Genomic DNA, 15,712 nt, shown 5'->3' with positions numbered 1-15,712 from the left:
TAAATTTGCCCTGCATGAGGTCAATGGAGCAAAGCCCTAAAGTCTTGGTCACTACTGCCAGGAGTTCTCTGTAGAGCTGTCCGCTCAGTGGAGAAGTGTCTTATGTATGGCCAGGTACAGGGCAAGAATTCAGCCAAACAACCCACGTTCTATATTTATTGGCGAAACCAAAAGCACAGTATTTTTGCACTGATCTGTGTGTGTGTGCGCTTGTATTTTGAACTACAGTTTTAGTCTGTTGTTTCAGCTGTCAAAATGCAATGGCTGAGGAAATATGCAGACTATGGTAGTAGAGTTTCCAACCAAATATTTTTTTTTCCCCAGGATGGCTAATTCTTGGAAATTTTATCCCATTTTATACTACAGGCCTTTGAGGTTTACTACTTGCAGACATTTAATGAAAGTCAAAGTTTGATATCATCTGGGGGCACACTTCTCTCCCTCTCCTAAGTCAGGATGCCTTCAGACATCATGGAGGAATTCAGATACAGTTACTTACATTAAGTTAATCATAAGGAAGTTTTAAATATACATTCCATTTTTAATGAACTTGATTAAAGTGGCAAATGAGAACCTTACTCTTGTTTAAGACTTTAAATGCCTTCCCCCGTCCCCGTGCCCTCCTCCCCACCCCACCAAAGAAGCTATGTGCTCTACTTAAGTTGAGCTGAGAGTCCAAAGAGTTCTGCTAATGGTTTGCCAGGTTTCTGCAGAGGTTTCCATTTCTATTTGAAATGTGTACAGCACCGCCTTGCAAATTCAGATAGGAAGGTGGGGATGAGGAGCCTTTCTCAGGCATTAGCTCCCTAAGTCCAAAACATTTCTGGCAGTTTGAGAGGGAATAGCTGCCTCTCTCCCTGAACTCCACGGGCCATCATATTACTGAGTTCTATATTTTCTGCACAACAATCGACACCACTTGAACTTACCTGGTTGACTAACTGACTTCTGTGCATCTTGTCTCCCCTCACCCTCATCCCCATGAGAGCTCCAAGAGGGCAGGAACCCTGTTAATGCTCACCACTGAACCCCTGCACCTGGAATAGTCCCTGGGCACAGTAGCACTCATAAATATTTGTTGCATGAATGGAGAGATGAATGGATGAGTAGATATGAGATGTCTAATCAAGAAAGTAAAAACAGAATCTGAAGAGAGTTCTAAATGATCACCCTATCCACAAAAAAATCACTTTATGAACTCACTGGCCAGAAGAAAGTCAGAAATCAAAATTCCTTCCCATGCTTAGGAGGGGAGGCACAAGCTTTTTTTTCTTTTCCCATGCCACTTTTATGTTCAGAAAAGAACTTTTTCATAAGATGGGTTTACTTTATTCTTTTTTTCTTTTTTGGCAGAGGCAACAACCGCAGGGTAATTATAGGCTTTATACTTAACAGGATCATAAATTAATTGAAAAGCTTTGTACTTCCCACAACTCATCTCTCCTTTGACTATCAGCAAGAATCTTTTAGGGTGGCAACATGATATCAACTGAGTAGTTAGAGACAAATGCAGCAAGTCAGCCATAAAATTGTCCATTTGTCTTTGAAAATTAAACTGTTTTACATCAGAGCTATATTTAGCTGCATTATTAATATTGTGACTTGGCAGAGAAAAAAAAACTTATCCCATCATCTGGGGAATTAGTTTGTAATTTAACACAATGCAATAGGCAGTTAGAAAACAATATCCCAATATTCTCTGTGTGTAGACGTATTCTCAAGTCACCTTGGGAAGACAGGCAGCCTCAAAACATACAGGTATATACTGGATTTCAGAAAATCAAATGTTTTTATTGGACCAGATACTGCCAGACACCCCCTTCCCCAGGTCACTAAGAGATGTCAACTCAAAGAAACCAGCTTCCCCAACCAGCTCCCACTCAGTCACTATAAGTGGAAGACAGGAAGAGAGGGTTGCTCTCAGGGGAGTTCAATGGTCATGGAGAAGCATTCATACATACATACATACATACATACATACATACATACACACACACTCTCTCTCTCTCTCTTTCATTCGTGGTGGCTGCAGGCAAAGGGGCACCTGTGAAGATCAGGAGTACCTTCAGTAAGGGGAGAGCAGCATTCTGCTTCTCAACTGGGTATCTGCTTAGCCAGCAACCTTGCTATCTTGCTCCCATTTACTGGGGCAGAGGAAAAAAGTACTGAAGATGGTCCAGACTACAGAGTGAAGAAGGTACCAGGTCCAGATACAAGACTCTTGAGAGATGGAAATGGCTCCTATGGTGTGACTACCAGGAGGCAGAGAATATTGTGGGGCATCCAAAAGCTACTTATCTCATTGGGTTGCTGCAAGTTGTCAAATAAATAGGATAATGCCTGACTCCATGGTTACACTCATTATTATTTTATTTAAAGCCCAGCTTTTATACGACTACATGACCTTGGACAAGTCCTAACCTCTCTGGGCCTCAGTCTATAAAAATGAAGATCACAGTATTTACGTATGTGAAGAGTCTAGTATCTTCACTAGCCTGGGCAACATGGCAAAATCCCGTCTCTATAAAAAATACAAAAAGCGGCCAGATGCAGTGGCATACGCCTGTAATCCCAGCACTTTGGGAGGCCGAGGGGGGTAGATCACAAGGTCAGGAGTTTGAGAACAGCCTGACCAACATGGTGAAACCCCGTCTCTACTAAAAATACAAAAAAAATTAGACGAGCGTGGTAGCACGTGCCTGTAATCCCAGCTACTCAGGAGGCTGAGGCAGGACAATCGTTTGAACCTGGGAGGTGGAGGTTGTAGTGAGCCGAGATCACACCACTGGCTCCAGCCTGGGCAACAGAGCAAGACTCCAACACACACAAAAAAAAAAAAAAAAAAAAAAAAAAAACACAAAAAAATCAGCTGGACATGGTGGCACATGCCTGTGATCCTAGCTACTCAGGAGGCTGAGGTGGGAGGATGGCTTGGGCCTGGGAAGTGAAGGTTGAAGTGAGCCAAATGATGCCACTGCACTCCAACTTGGGTGACAGAGTGAGATCCCATCTCAAAAAAAAAAAAAAAAAAAAAAATCAATCTAGTATCTTGTAAGCTTTCAATACATTCTTTCATTCAGTGAATGATCTTTAGCAGCTCGGAAGTGCCAGGCATGTAACAACAAAACAGATAAGCTCCCTTCCCTCATGGAACTTAAAGTCTAGTGGGGAAGGCTGACAATGAACAAGGAACGCTAATTGTGATATGTGTTATTAAGGAAAGTGTAGTGTGCTCTGGTGACATATATCAGAGGGAATAAACCTAGCCAGGGAAATTTGGGAAGTGCCCTGTAAGAAAGGGGAATTTCAGCTGATAGGTAAATTAGAATGAGCCAGATGAAAAAGCACTCCAGATGGAATAAACAGCATGTACAAATCCCGGAGTTCAGAACTAGTGTAACATATTAGAAAAGCTAGGAGAGGTCCAGTATAAACAGACAACAAAAAGCAAAAGAGGGAGGTGATGATTAATAATGTCAACTTGGCTGAGCCACAGGGTGCCCTGCTATTTGGTTAAACATGATTCTGGGTATTTCTGTGAGAGTGTTTTTGGATGAGATTAATATTTAAATTGATAGACTGAATAAAGCAGATTGGTTCCATAATGTGTGCAGGCCTCATCCATTCAGTCGAGGGCCTGAACAGCACAAAAAGACCAGCCTCTCCCAAGCAAGAGATAATTTTCCAGCAGACTGACTTCAGACCTCATCCACAACACTGGCTCTTCCTGGTTGGTTCACAACAGACAGTCTGTCTTGAACCACAGCATCAGCTCTCTCGGGTCTCCAGCCTGCTGTCCTTAGGACTCAAACTGCACCACTGACTCTTCTGGGTTTCCAGCTTGCCAACCCACCCTACGGATTTTGGATTCACCAGTCTCCATATGGCATGAGCCAATTCTTTCCTTTCTACTAAATATTTTTCTCTATATACACACAATCTATTGGCCTTTTTTTGTAGGAGAATCTTAATACAAGGAGTGAGGAGAGACAAGGTGGTAGTGTGGGCCACCCAAAGGTCCAGTGATACTGGCAAACTGTGCTACTTAACTCCCAGTTGCCACTGAAAGAGTGTTTTTACTCACTTAAGGTCACCACAGAATGAGGCCAAACAAAAAAGCTTCCAAAACAGTGATCTACTTCCCCTTCCCTAACTGATAATAAGATTTGGGCATGTCTCATTTTATGGCACTTCACTCTGTTGTGCTTCACAGATTTTTTTTTTTTTTTAAACAAATGGAAGGTTTGTGGCAACCTTGTCTTGAGCAAGTCGTATCGGCAGCATTTTTTCCAACGACATGTGCTCACTTCATGTCCATGTCATACATTTTGCTAATTCTTGCGATATTCAAACTTTTTTTTTTTTTTTTTTTTTTTTTCCTGAGACAGGGTCTCACTGTTGCCCAGGCTGGAGTGTAGTGGTGCACTCAGCTCACTGCAGCCTCAACCTCCTGGGCTCAAGCGATCCTCCCAGGTAAGCCTCTCAAGTTGCTGGGAATACCAGTGCACACAACCGTGCCCAACTAATTTTTGTACTTTTTTGTATAGGCAGGATTTCACCACGTTGTCCAGGCTGGTCTTGAACTCCCAGGCTCAAGTGATCCGCCCACCTCGGCCTCCCCAAGTGCTAGGATTACAGACATGAACCACCATGCTCAGCCCTCAAACAGTTTTGCTATTATTATATTTGCTATGGCGCTCTGTGATCTTTTATGTTACTATTGTCATTGTTTTGGGGTACCTCGAACTACACCATGTAAAATGGCAAACTTAATTGGTAAATGTTATGTGTGCTCTGACTGCTCCACCGACCCATGGTTCCCCTTCTCTCTCCCTCTCCTTGGGCCTCCCTATTCACTGAGACACAACAAAATCAAAATTAGGCCAATTGATAACCGTACAATGGCCTCTAAGTGAAAGGACAAGTCTTATGTCTCTCACTTTAAATCAAAAGCTAGAAATGATTACGCTTAATGAGGAAGGCAGGTCAAAGCTGAGAAAGGCCAAAAGCTAGGCCACTAACACCAGTTAGCCAAGTTGTGAATGCAAAGGACAAGTTCTTAAAGGAAATTAAAAGTGCTGCTCCAGTGAACACATGACTAATAAAGTGAAACAGCCTTATTGCTGATATGGAGAATGTTTGGTCTGGATAGAAGATCAAACCAGACACAACATTCCGTTAAACCAAACCTAATCCAGAGCACAGCCCTAACTCTCTTCAGTTTTACAAAGGCTGAGAGGTGAGGAAGCTGCAGAAGAAAAAAAAAGCTAGCAGAGGCTAGTTCATGAGGTTTAAGGAAAGGAATCATCTTTCATAACTATAAGTGTGAGGTGAAGCAGCAAGTGCTGATGTAGAAGTTATAGTAAGTTATCTAAGAAGAGAAAATCTAGCTAAGATAATTGATGATGGTGGCTACACTAAAAACAGATTTTCAGTGTAGATGAATCAGCTTTCTACTGGAAGAAGATTCCATCTAAGACTTTCATAGCTAGAGGGAAGTAAATACCTGGCTTCAAAGCTTCAAAGGACAGGGTGACTTTCTTGCTAGGGGCTAATGCAGCTGGCGACTTTAACTGAAGTGAATGCTGATGTGCCAATCCTAGGGCCCTTTCAAACTATGCTAATTCTACTCTGCCTGTACTCCATAAATGGAACAACAAAGGCCAGATGACAGCACGTGTGTTTACATCACAGCTTACTGAATATTTCAAGTCCATTGTTGAGACCTACTGCTCAGAGAACAAGATTCCCTTCCAAATATTACTGCTCACTGATAATGCACCTGGTCACCTAAGAGCTCTGATGGAGATGTACAAAAAGATTAGTGTTGTTTTCATGCCTACTAAACAAAACATCCATCCTGCAGCCCATGGATCAAGGAGTTAATTTCTATTTTCAAGTCTTAATACATTTGGTAAGGCCATAGCTGCCATAGTAAGTGACTGCTCTGATGGATCTGGGGAAAGTAAATGGAAAAACCTTCTGGAAAGGCTTCACATTCTAGATGCCACTAGAAACATTCATGATTCACAGGAAAAGGTCAAAATAACATTAACAGGAGTTTGGAAGAAGTTGATTCTAACCCTCATGGATTACTTTGAGAGGTTCAAGACTTCAGTGGAAGAAATAACTTACTTTGTGGTAGAAACAGCAAGAGAATTAGAATTAGAAGTGGAGCCTGAAGATGTGACTGACTTGCTATAATCTCATGATGAAACTTGAATGAATGAAGAGTTCCTTCTTACGGATGAGCAAAGAAAGTGGTTTCTTGAGATGAAATCTATTCCTGGTGAAGATGCTGTGAATATTGTTGAAATGACAACAAAAAATTGAGAATAGTACCAAAATGTATTTGATAAGGCAGTAACAGGATTTGAGAAGACTGACTCCAATTTTGAAAGAAGTTCTACTGTGAGTAAAGTGCTACCAAACAGCATCACATGCTACAGAGAAATCTTTTGTGAAAGAAGAGTCAATCGATCTGGCAAACTCACTGTCGCCTGACTTTAAGAAACTGTGGCCGGGCGCGGTGGCTCACGCCTGTAATCCCAGCACTTTGGGAGGCCGAGGTGGGCGGATCACAAGGTCAGGAGATCGAGACCATCCTGGCTAACACGGTGAAACCCCGTCTCTACTAAAAATACAAAAAAATTTAGCCGGGGGCGATGGCGCCTGTAGTCCCAGCTACTCAGGAGGCTGAGGCAGGAGAATGGTGGGATCCCGGGAGGCGGAGCTTGCAGTGAGCCAAGATCGCGCCATTGCACTCCAGCCTGGGGGACACAGCGAGACTCCGTCTCAAAAAAAAAAAAAAAAAAAGAAAGAAACTGTGGCTGGGTGCGGTGGGGCTCGAGCCTATAATCCCAGCACTTTCGAGGGCCGAAGCAGGAGGATTGCTTGAACCCAGAAGTTCAAGAGTAGCTTGGGCAACATAGTGAGACCTTGTTGCCACCAAAAAATTTAAAAATTAGCCAGGCATTGTGGTGTGTACCCATAGTCCCAGATATTTTGGAGGCTGAGGTGGGAGGAGCACTGGAGCCTGGGAGTCAGAGGTTACAGTGAGCTGTGGTTGCGCTATCACACTCCAGCCTGAGTGACACAGCAAGACTCTGTCAAAAAACAAAACAAAACAAAAAAAATTGCCATAGACACCCAACCTTTTTAGTAACCACCACTCTGATTAGCCAGCAGTCATCAACACTGAGCCAGACCCTCCACCAGCAAAAAGACTGCAGCTCACTGAAGGCTTAAATGATCATCAGCATTTTCAGCAAAAGTTTTGGGGTTTTTTCTCGGTTTGTTTGATTTTGTTTTTGTTTTGAGACGAGTCTTGCTGTCTTGCTCAGTTACCTAGGCTGGAGGGCAGTGGAGCGATCTCAGCTTACTGCAACCTATGCCTCCTGGGTTCAAGTGATTCTCCTGCTTCAGCCTCCCAAGTAGATGGGGTTACAGGCGCCTACCAACATGCCCAGCTACTTTTTGTATTTTTAGTAGAGACAGGGTTTCACCATGTTGGCCAGGCTGGTCTCGAACTCCTGACATCAGGTGATCCACCCTCCTCACCTCCCAAAGTGCTGGGATTACACGTGTGAGCCACTGTGCCTGACTAGAAGTATTTTTAAATTACGGTATACACACTGTTCTTTTAGACAAAATTCTTTTGCCTACTTAATGGACTACAGTATAATATAAACATAACTTTTACATACACTGGGAAACCAAAAATGTCTGTGACTAGTTCTATTGCAATATTTGCTTAATGCAGTGGTCTGAAACTGAACCTACTGTATTTCCAACATATACCTATGCCTGTGATGGTTAATTTTATGAGTGAACTCAACTGGGGTAAGGGATGCCCAGATATCTGGTTAAACATTACATATGGGTATGTGTGTAAGGATGTTTCTGGAAGATACTAGCATTTGATTTGTTGGAGTTAATAAAGCAGATTGCCCTCCCCAGTGTAGGTGAGCATCATCCAACCTGTTGAGGGCCTGAACAAAACAAAAGGGCCAAGGTGGGAGGGTCACTTGAAGGCTGAAGTCTGCCTGGCAGTTGAGCTGGGAATTTTCTCCTGCCCTTGGCTCTTCTGGTTTTCAGGCCTTCAGACTTGGATTGAAAGCTATGCCCTAGGCTCCCTGGCCCTCAGGCCTTCAGATCTATACCACTGGTTTTCCTGGGTCTCCAGCGTGCAGATGGCAGATCACGGGACTTCTCAGTTACCATAACTGTGTGAGCCACTACCTTAAAACAAATTTCTATCTATATGTCCTGTCGATTCTGTTTCTCAGAAAACCCTGACTAATACCATAGTTTAGGAGTCCTCACCCCATGCCCATCAGGAAATGGTAAACAGGACATACATTTCTTGCAGATCTGAACCACTGTGAAACGGGCAGAGTTCCACTAGGTACTCTCTCCAGCTCAGGCCAGGGCTGCAATTTGAGGAGCCACATTTTAGAGTCTGCCAACAGGACTACTGTGGGCTGACAGCTGCTGTTACTCTCTCTTTCTTGAGAGTTCGTAGATGAAAAGGTGTAGGAGCAAGGCTGAAGGAGGGAATGGAAGGCTCAAACTGCCACCTCTTTGGTTCATGAATGTTCAATTGTTGTGGCTCCCTGAATGTCAGCACCAGAGATTATGGAGAAATTGGATGGGGTAGACCATTCAGACCACTCTGGACCATTAAAAGCCCCTGGCAACCAGAGGGTGTGTACACACATAATTGGTACCTCACAAGCAAGCCAGCAGCTCACGGCAGTGTGATCTGAGAAACCAAAATAGACGTCTCTTTATCAACTAAGACAAACGCTAAGGGTAAGGAAACAAAAGTTACCCATGGGCAGAAGGTAGAGGGTTCAGGGCTTGGCGGGCAGAGCACTGAATTCCTAAATTCCTACAGCTACAAGAAAAACCACACTCTTGCCAAACTCCCTAAAAATAGGAGCTATCAGACAATTGTCTTCCTAACTCTGATTTACAACCCAGACCACTACAACTCCGATTGGACAGAGAACAGGCCTTACATACATTCTTTCCTGATAAACCACTGCAGACCTCAAGCCAGTTTTGACCAGCTTACAGAGACTATGTTTTGTGGCCTATAGTTCACCTTTAGACAGAGAGCCAAATTCCACTTTGCTTTAATGTTAAAATCCCACCCCAAAGTGAACATAGGAAGTACGTTACATGTTTACTCATTGTTCATGTGCTGGACTCCCTTAACTATGTATAGCTTTTTCCCCAAACCTGCTTAATATGTATGACTCTATTCTGTGATACATGCCCAGTGAAGCATAAAACCCAACCTGCCCCTTCCCTATGCAAAAAGAGAACACCTTCGGTCCATGCCAGAGGCTATCTCTTCCTGGTTGGCATACTGGCAGTATTGCCAATAATCCTTTCATAATTAGCCATCCTGGTGGTCTTCTGGACAACAGGAGCAAGAGGATGCCACAGCATATATTTTAAATGCACAAAAACAACAGCGTGGAAATGCTAGATTCCCAGTGAGAAACAAGCAAGAGAAAGTGCAACTTGCTGTCATCTGAGAGCCCTCAAGGCCAGGGGTGCAGGTCTTTAGGGAGGGAGCCTGGGCACAGGGACTTATTTTCTTTTCTTTCTTTCTTTCTTTTTTTTTTTTTTCTGGGATACAATCTTGCTCTGTCGCCCAGGCTGGAGTACAGTGGCACAATCTCAACTCACTGCAACCTCCACCTCCCAGGTTCAAGTGATTCTCCTGCCTCAGTCTCCCTAGTAGCTGGGACTACAGGTGTGTGCCACCAGACCCAGCTAATTTTTGTGTTTTTAGTAGAGACAGGGTTTCATCATATTGGTCAGGCTGGTCTTGAACTCCTGACCTCAAGTGATTGCCAGTCTCTGCCTCCCAAAATGCTGGGATTACAGGCGTGAGCCACCGCACCCAGCCTAATTTTCTTAAAACAGAGCAGACTCAATATCACTAATTAGCAGGGAAATGCAAATTAAAACCATAATCAGACACCACCTTACTCCTGCAAGAATGGCCATAATTTAAAAATTTAAAAAAAATTGATGTTGGCATGGATGTGAAGAAAAGGGAACACTTTTACACTACTGGTGGAAAGTAAACTAATACAACCACTATGGAAGAGAGTGTGGAGATTCCTTCAAGAAATAAAAGTTGAACTACTATTTGATCCAGCAATCCCACTACTGGATATCTGCCCAAAGAAAAAGAAGTCATTATACAAAAAAGACACTTGCATATGCATGTTTATAGCCCCACAATTCGCAATTGCAAAAATATGAAACCAGCCTAAAAGCCCATCAATCAACATGTGGATTTAAAAAAATGTGGTATATATGCCACATTATTTCGTTCCTTTTTATGACTGAATACTAGTCGGCCACAAAATACTGAATACAACTCCATCCCAGTTGCTGCGAATGCCATTATTTTCCTCCCCCCCTTTTTTTTTTTGAGACGGAGTCTCGCTCTGTCGCCCAGGCTGGAGTGCAGTGGCCGGATCTTGGCTCACTGCAAGCTCCGCCTCCCGGGTTTACGCCATTCTCCTGCCTCAGCCTCCTGAGTAGCTGGGACTACAGGCGCCCGCCGCCTCGCCCGGCTAGTTTTTTGTATTTTTTAGTAGAGACGGGGTTTCACCGTATTAGCCAGGATGGTCTCGATCTCCTGACCTCGTGATCCACCCGTCTCAGCCTCCCAAAGTGCTGGGATTACAGGCTTGAGCCACCGCGCCCGGCCATTTTGTTCCCTTTTATGGCTGAGTAAGAAACGAAATAATGGCATTCTCAGCAATCTGGATAGAGTAGGAAACCATTATTCTAAGCAAAGTAACTCAGGATTAGAAAAGCAAGTATCGTTATGTTCTCAATTTTAAGTGGGAGCTAAGGACACAAAGATGTAAGAATAATATAATGGACTTTGGGGACTTGGGGGAAAGGTGAAGGGGGGTGAGGGATAAAGGACTACACATTGGGTGCAGTGTACACTGCTTGGGTGACGGGTACATCAAAATCTCAGGAATCACCAAAGAACTTATCCTTGTAACCAAATACCCACCTGTTCCCTAAAAGCTACTGAAATAAAATAAAAAGAAAATTATCAAGAGGAAAAAAAACCAAAACAGCAGAAAGAGCTCCTGTGGTTGCAAAGGCTGAGCTGAGGGCCCTTTCCTTTCCTGCCAAAGGTTATCGTTCTATTCCTGCTAGTCTGGCTCTCCTGGCCTGGGGTGAAAACCATATAAGAACTGATATCATTCACCTTTTAGCCAATTGCATATGAGTTCAACTTATTATAGAAACATGTTTGGTAGCCAAACGGACTGCACTGTTATCAGATGGTGGTAGAGAATTTGCTGTTAGGATTATTCTTTGACACTAGACTACAAATGCTGACAAAAAAGATTTATTCATGCTATAAACTCCTTGAGGGTAGTGGCTTCAATGGATCCATTTCTGCAGGTTTAGCATGTAACACAGTAGTGTCCTAAGGGATTGTGAATAAATAAATGTTCCACCTACTAAAGAAACTGAGCACCGAGAAGTATGAGGCTGGCGGCCTGGGCATGCCACAAATTCTACTATAGCAAACCTTTCTCAGCATCACCATGGGTACTTGGGGCAAAGAACCAAGGAAATACTGGACTTATGGTAAAAACTGAATTCTAGATCCAGAAGGGCACTAAATAAAGCTCTTCTCTAGGCAGGAGAAGAACGAGTTATCAATAGGATAAACATATAAAGAATTGTCCCCTTCTAGCCACAGATCAGTACATCTGAGCTATTCTTAGAAAAAGTTCACTGCCCCCAACAAAAGAGCCAGAAGGTCCTCCAACCACAAGCTAGACCAGTAACAGAAAAAGCCTTCTTCAACATCTTTAGTTCTTTTGCATGACAGTCTTTGAAGGCAAATTCTCTCCTTTCATTCACTAAGAGCTGGCCATCTATCCCTGGCCTCTCCCATGAAGGTAGCCACTTACCAATGCAAAGAAGCAGCCTTCAGAACGAAAAAGGGAAGATGCTAATCTTGTCTAATGCAAAACTGAGAGTTGATAGTGCCATAGTTCCTTAAACACCCTTTTCTGAGGCCTACAACCCATTACACTTTGGCACACATTAACACCTTTGCAGATTTGTTAAGTGAGAATAAAACAGACTGAAGAGGCTGCTCCAGCTCTCAGAAGGGAATCTGCTGTCTCCATCTCATGTAGGCTGACCCAGGGCACAGAATATCATCTCCGCATCAACACCTAGGAATGCCTGTGACCTGGAGCATTGTGACCTGTAACCTGTGACCAGTCCCTGCACCTGTGCTTCCCTGACATACTGAAGGCTGGGTCTCAGGAGGATTGAGGTAGGGCTTTGGGATGCTAGATTTAATCCCTTCTCTCTTTATGCTCTGGTCGTTGGGGTCAGATGCTTGAGACCAGGAAGAGTGCAAATCCAAATGGGTAGGGCACAAGGCTATGAGACTCTTCCTCCTCATCTACTCTGGAAGAAAATAAACAAATTCTATGGGAAATTTCTCTAAAATCAAGAGATGTTATTCCCTAAATTTTCTGGGGCTGCCCTAAAAAAACTTCCCAGGCCACAGGTGTAAATTGCTGACCCAGGAAGCTAAAACCTCTCCCATGGATTTTGCAATCACTGTCAAAGTGAACTAGACAAACGAAACAGGGCTGGCACATAATTCCCAATTTAGAAGAGTAGTGGTTTATTTTTTGGCCTGTCAAGAAGGGTCATCACACTGTTTCAAGATGACACCCCCAATCAAATTTCATTTCTTAATCTCCCCTTTAGCAGGTTTTGAGGAAGCACTTCTATTTCAGCTCTACAGAAAGCTATTTGGCAGTTCATTCTATGACACTCTTTTACTCTGACCATTCAGAGATGCAGTCGAGCTCCTTAAGCATCTCATAAGCCCCAGCAACAGCCTCAAAAAGCCCCTAACAGTTCCCTGCCCTACAGCAGGGGTTGGGGAGTAGGACTTCAATAAAGCATCTGCCAGAGACCCTTCTCCCATGGCTTGGATGCCAACATATCATGTAGACATTCTTGCAGCCAGAAGTTAACTAGATTCAGAATTAGCTAGAGAATTCTCCCCTGATAAGTCTCATCCATGATGGGACCATAATGAGCAAACTGAAAACAGGCCTCAGGTTTATGTATATACACTGGCAAGGAGCTCTTCCTGGGGAGATCCACAAGTTGACGCCAAGGCATTTCAACTGTCAACATAGGCCAAAGAATTTATATTGGAAGCTTAAAAGGATGTTATTCAAAGTATAGGTTACAAAATAATGCACATATAATTGTCAATATTCAAATTTTATTTTTAAAATGAATATTATAAATGCACAGAAGAGAGACTAATAGGATTACATCATAAATAAATAATGCTATTCCCTGGGAGATGGAACTGGAGACTTATATTTGGACTCATATTTTCTCAAGGTCTTCTATAATAAAAAATATTATTTATATAATAAGGAAAAAAACATTTTTACAAAGGAAAACAGACCTGATCTATCCAATTCTCTCCAGCCCACTGCTACCACTCTAGTCCAGGCCCCTATTCTCTGCCCTAATCTAAAATGTCACCGCTCACCTCTCCCCTGCATTAGTAAGTACCACAACTGGACTTGTGGCATCTTTTGTGGCTTCTTCTCATTGAGGCCATAGTTCTCTTTTAAAAACATAAATCTGATTATGTCACTACCATTCTTAGAAAGTTTCCCAGCATTTGTTGCCCTTAGGATAAAATTCACAATTCTTAACATGGTTGGGTGCCAGCTGGTCCCTTCACTCCAGCCTCACGTCGGGGGGGCTTGCCACATTCCTGAGTCCTGGCATGTCAGCATGCTGGCTTCTCCATCTCTTTAATTCTCACTCATCTCTGAACCCTGAGTCTAGATGACACCTCCCCAGAGAGGCCTTCCCTGACATGCTAGTCCAGGTAAATCCACTCGGTAACTTGTAGGGTTCTTTTCATTACTCTGATCAGACCTGTAATCACTGGTTAAGGGGCATCTCCTAGGCTGGACTGTGGGCACTGTGAGGGCAAGGACCACGGAAGCCTCAGGTTGACACATGGTGGATACTCAAATCAGTATTGAGTTTTAATACTTATTTTAAAATGAAGCTGTGACTAACAGGGCAACATTAAATCTATTTCTCAGTATGTTATTTCCTGCAATTCTTTTAAAATTCCATTTTAAAATAAGAGAATGTGGGAAGACAGACTATTTTTCTTTTTTAGACATGGTCTTGCTCTGTCACCCAGGCTGGAATGCAGTAGCACAGTCATGGATCACTGCAGCCTGGGCCTCCCAGGCTCAAATGATCCTCCCACCTCAGCCTCCCAGAGAGCTAGGACTATAGGAGCATGTGCTGGGATTACAAGTGTGAGCCACCATGCCCAGCCGAAGACAGATATTTATTGTGCCATTTTTTCCTGTACCTACATGCCTACTGTTCTGTGCTAGGACAAAACAAACAGCAACTACTATCATAATTAAAGCCAATATTATTGGCTGTCTTTTTAAAACATGCACCCTTTTTGTTCACATGAAACAAGAAGGGCTGGGTTTGCATACTTCTTCCACTCTGCAGCCCAGGATCCAAAGTCCGAGGGATACTTCTTAGCTCATCTGGCCATCTGAACACCGCATCCCACCTGGCTCAGCCAAAGCCATTAATAATCCAGGAAACAGTGATGTGAACTACTGACAGAAGACCATTTTGATAAGACCATGGGCCCCTATCTTTCTCATTCCCTGTAGTTTAGCTGTGGTAATTGCTAACACATCTTTTGAGTCTCTGCTGTTTGTTGTGATGCTGACACATTTGCAGCACACTCCTGTTCAGGCACCCATGGAGGTAACTTCTTGACGATATAGGAGGCTACGTAACCGATTAGACAGCTGTAGGCTGCAGGGCTTTTGCAAAAACGAAAAAGAGGCTGCTGAGTGCAGTGGTTCACGCCTGTAATACCAACACTTTGGGAGGCCAAGGTGGGAGGATGACTTGAGTCCGGGAGTTCAAGATCAGTCTGGGCAACATGGTGAGACCCCATCTTTATAAAAAAATTTAAAAATTAGCCAGGCACGGTGGTACATGCCTGTAGTCCCAAGTATGTGGGAGGCTGAAGTATGAGGATCGAGCCTGGAGGGTAAGGCTGCAAGTGAGCTGTGATTGTGCCACTGCACTCAAGCCTGAGGGACAGAGCGAGATCCTGTCTCAAAAAAGCAAAGAAAATGAAAAGAGGTACCAAATTTCCAGAGTCTTATAACTTGAGTTCATTTTCCAACCTCTTTCCAAAATTCTTACTAGAAAAGAAAATTACCTACACACTATGCTATGATCTGAAGAATAATTTGTTTAGTTGGAGATGCATTCTACTATGTTCTTCAACAGACAGCATTTCTAAAGAGATGATTATGAACTATCTTTAAACTCTGCTCCAGTTCATGTAAAGAAACAGTGTAGACCACAATTGTAATTCAAAAGACATTTATCAAGAATTTAAAATATGCCAGGAAGTATACTAGCTGCTGTTACTATCTGTAGGCCCAAGCCTCTCAAATTCATTTCCATATTTCAAATCTCTCCTCCAAACTCCTGACTCAAATAGCCAACTGCCTACTTATTTCCATATGGATGTCTTGAAAGCAGCACCTCATCTTAGATCTAAGACTCAGATCTAAGACCAAAC

This window comes from Macaca thibetana, chromosome 4 (assembly GCF_024542745.1).
Source record: "Macaca thibetana thibetana isolate TM-01 chromosome 4, ASM2454274v1, whole genome shotgun sequence".
Classification (NCBI taxonomy): Eukaryota; Metazoa; Chordata; class Mammalia; order Primates; family Cercopithecidae; genus Macaca; species Macaca thibetana.
Note: the sequence above shows the minus strand (reverse complement) of the source record.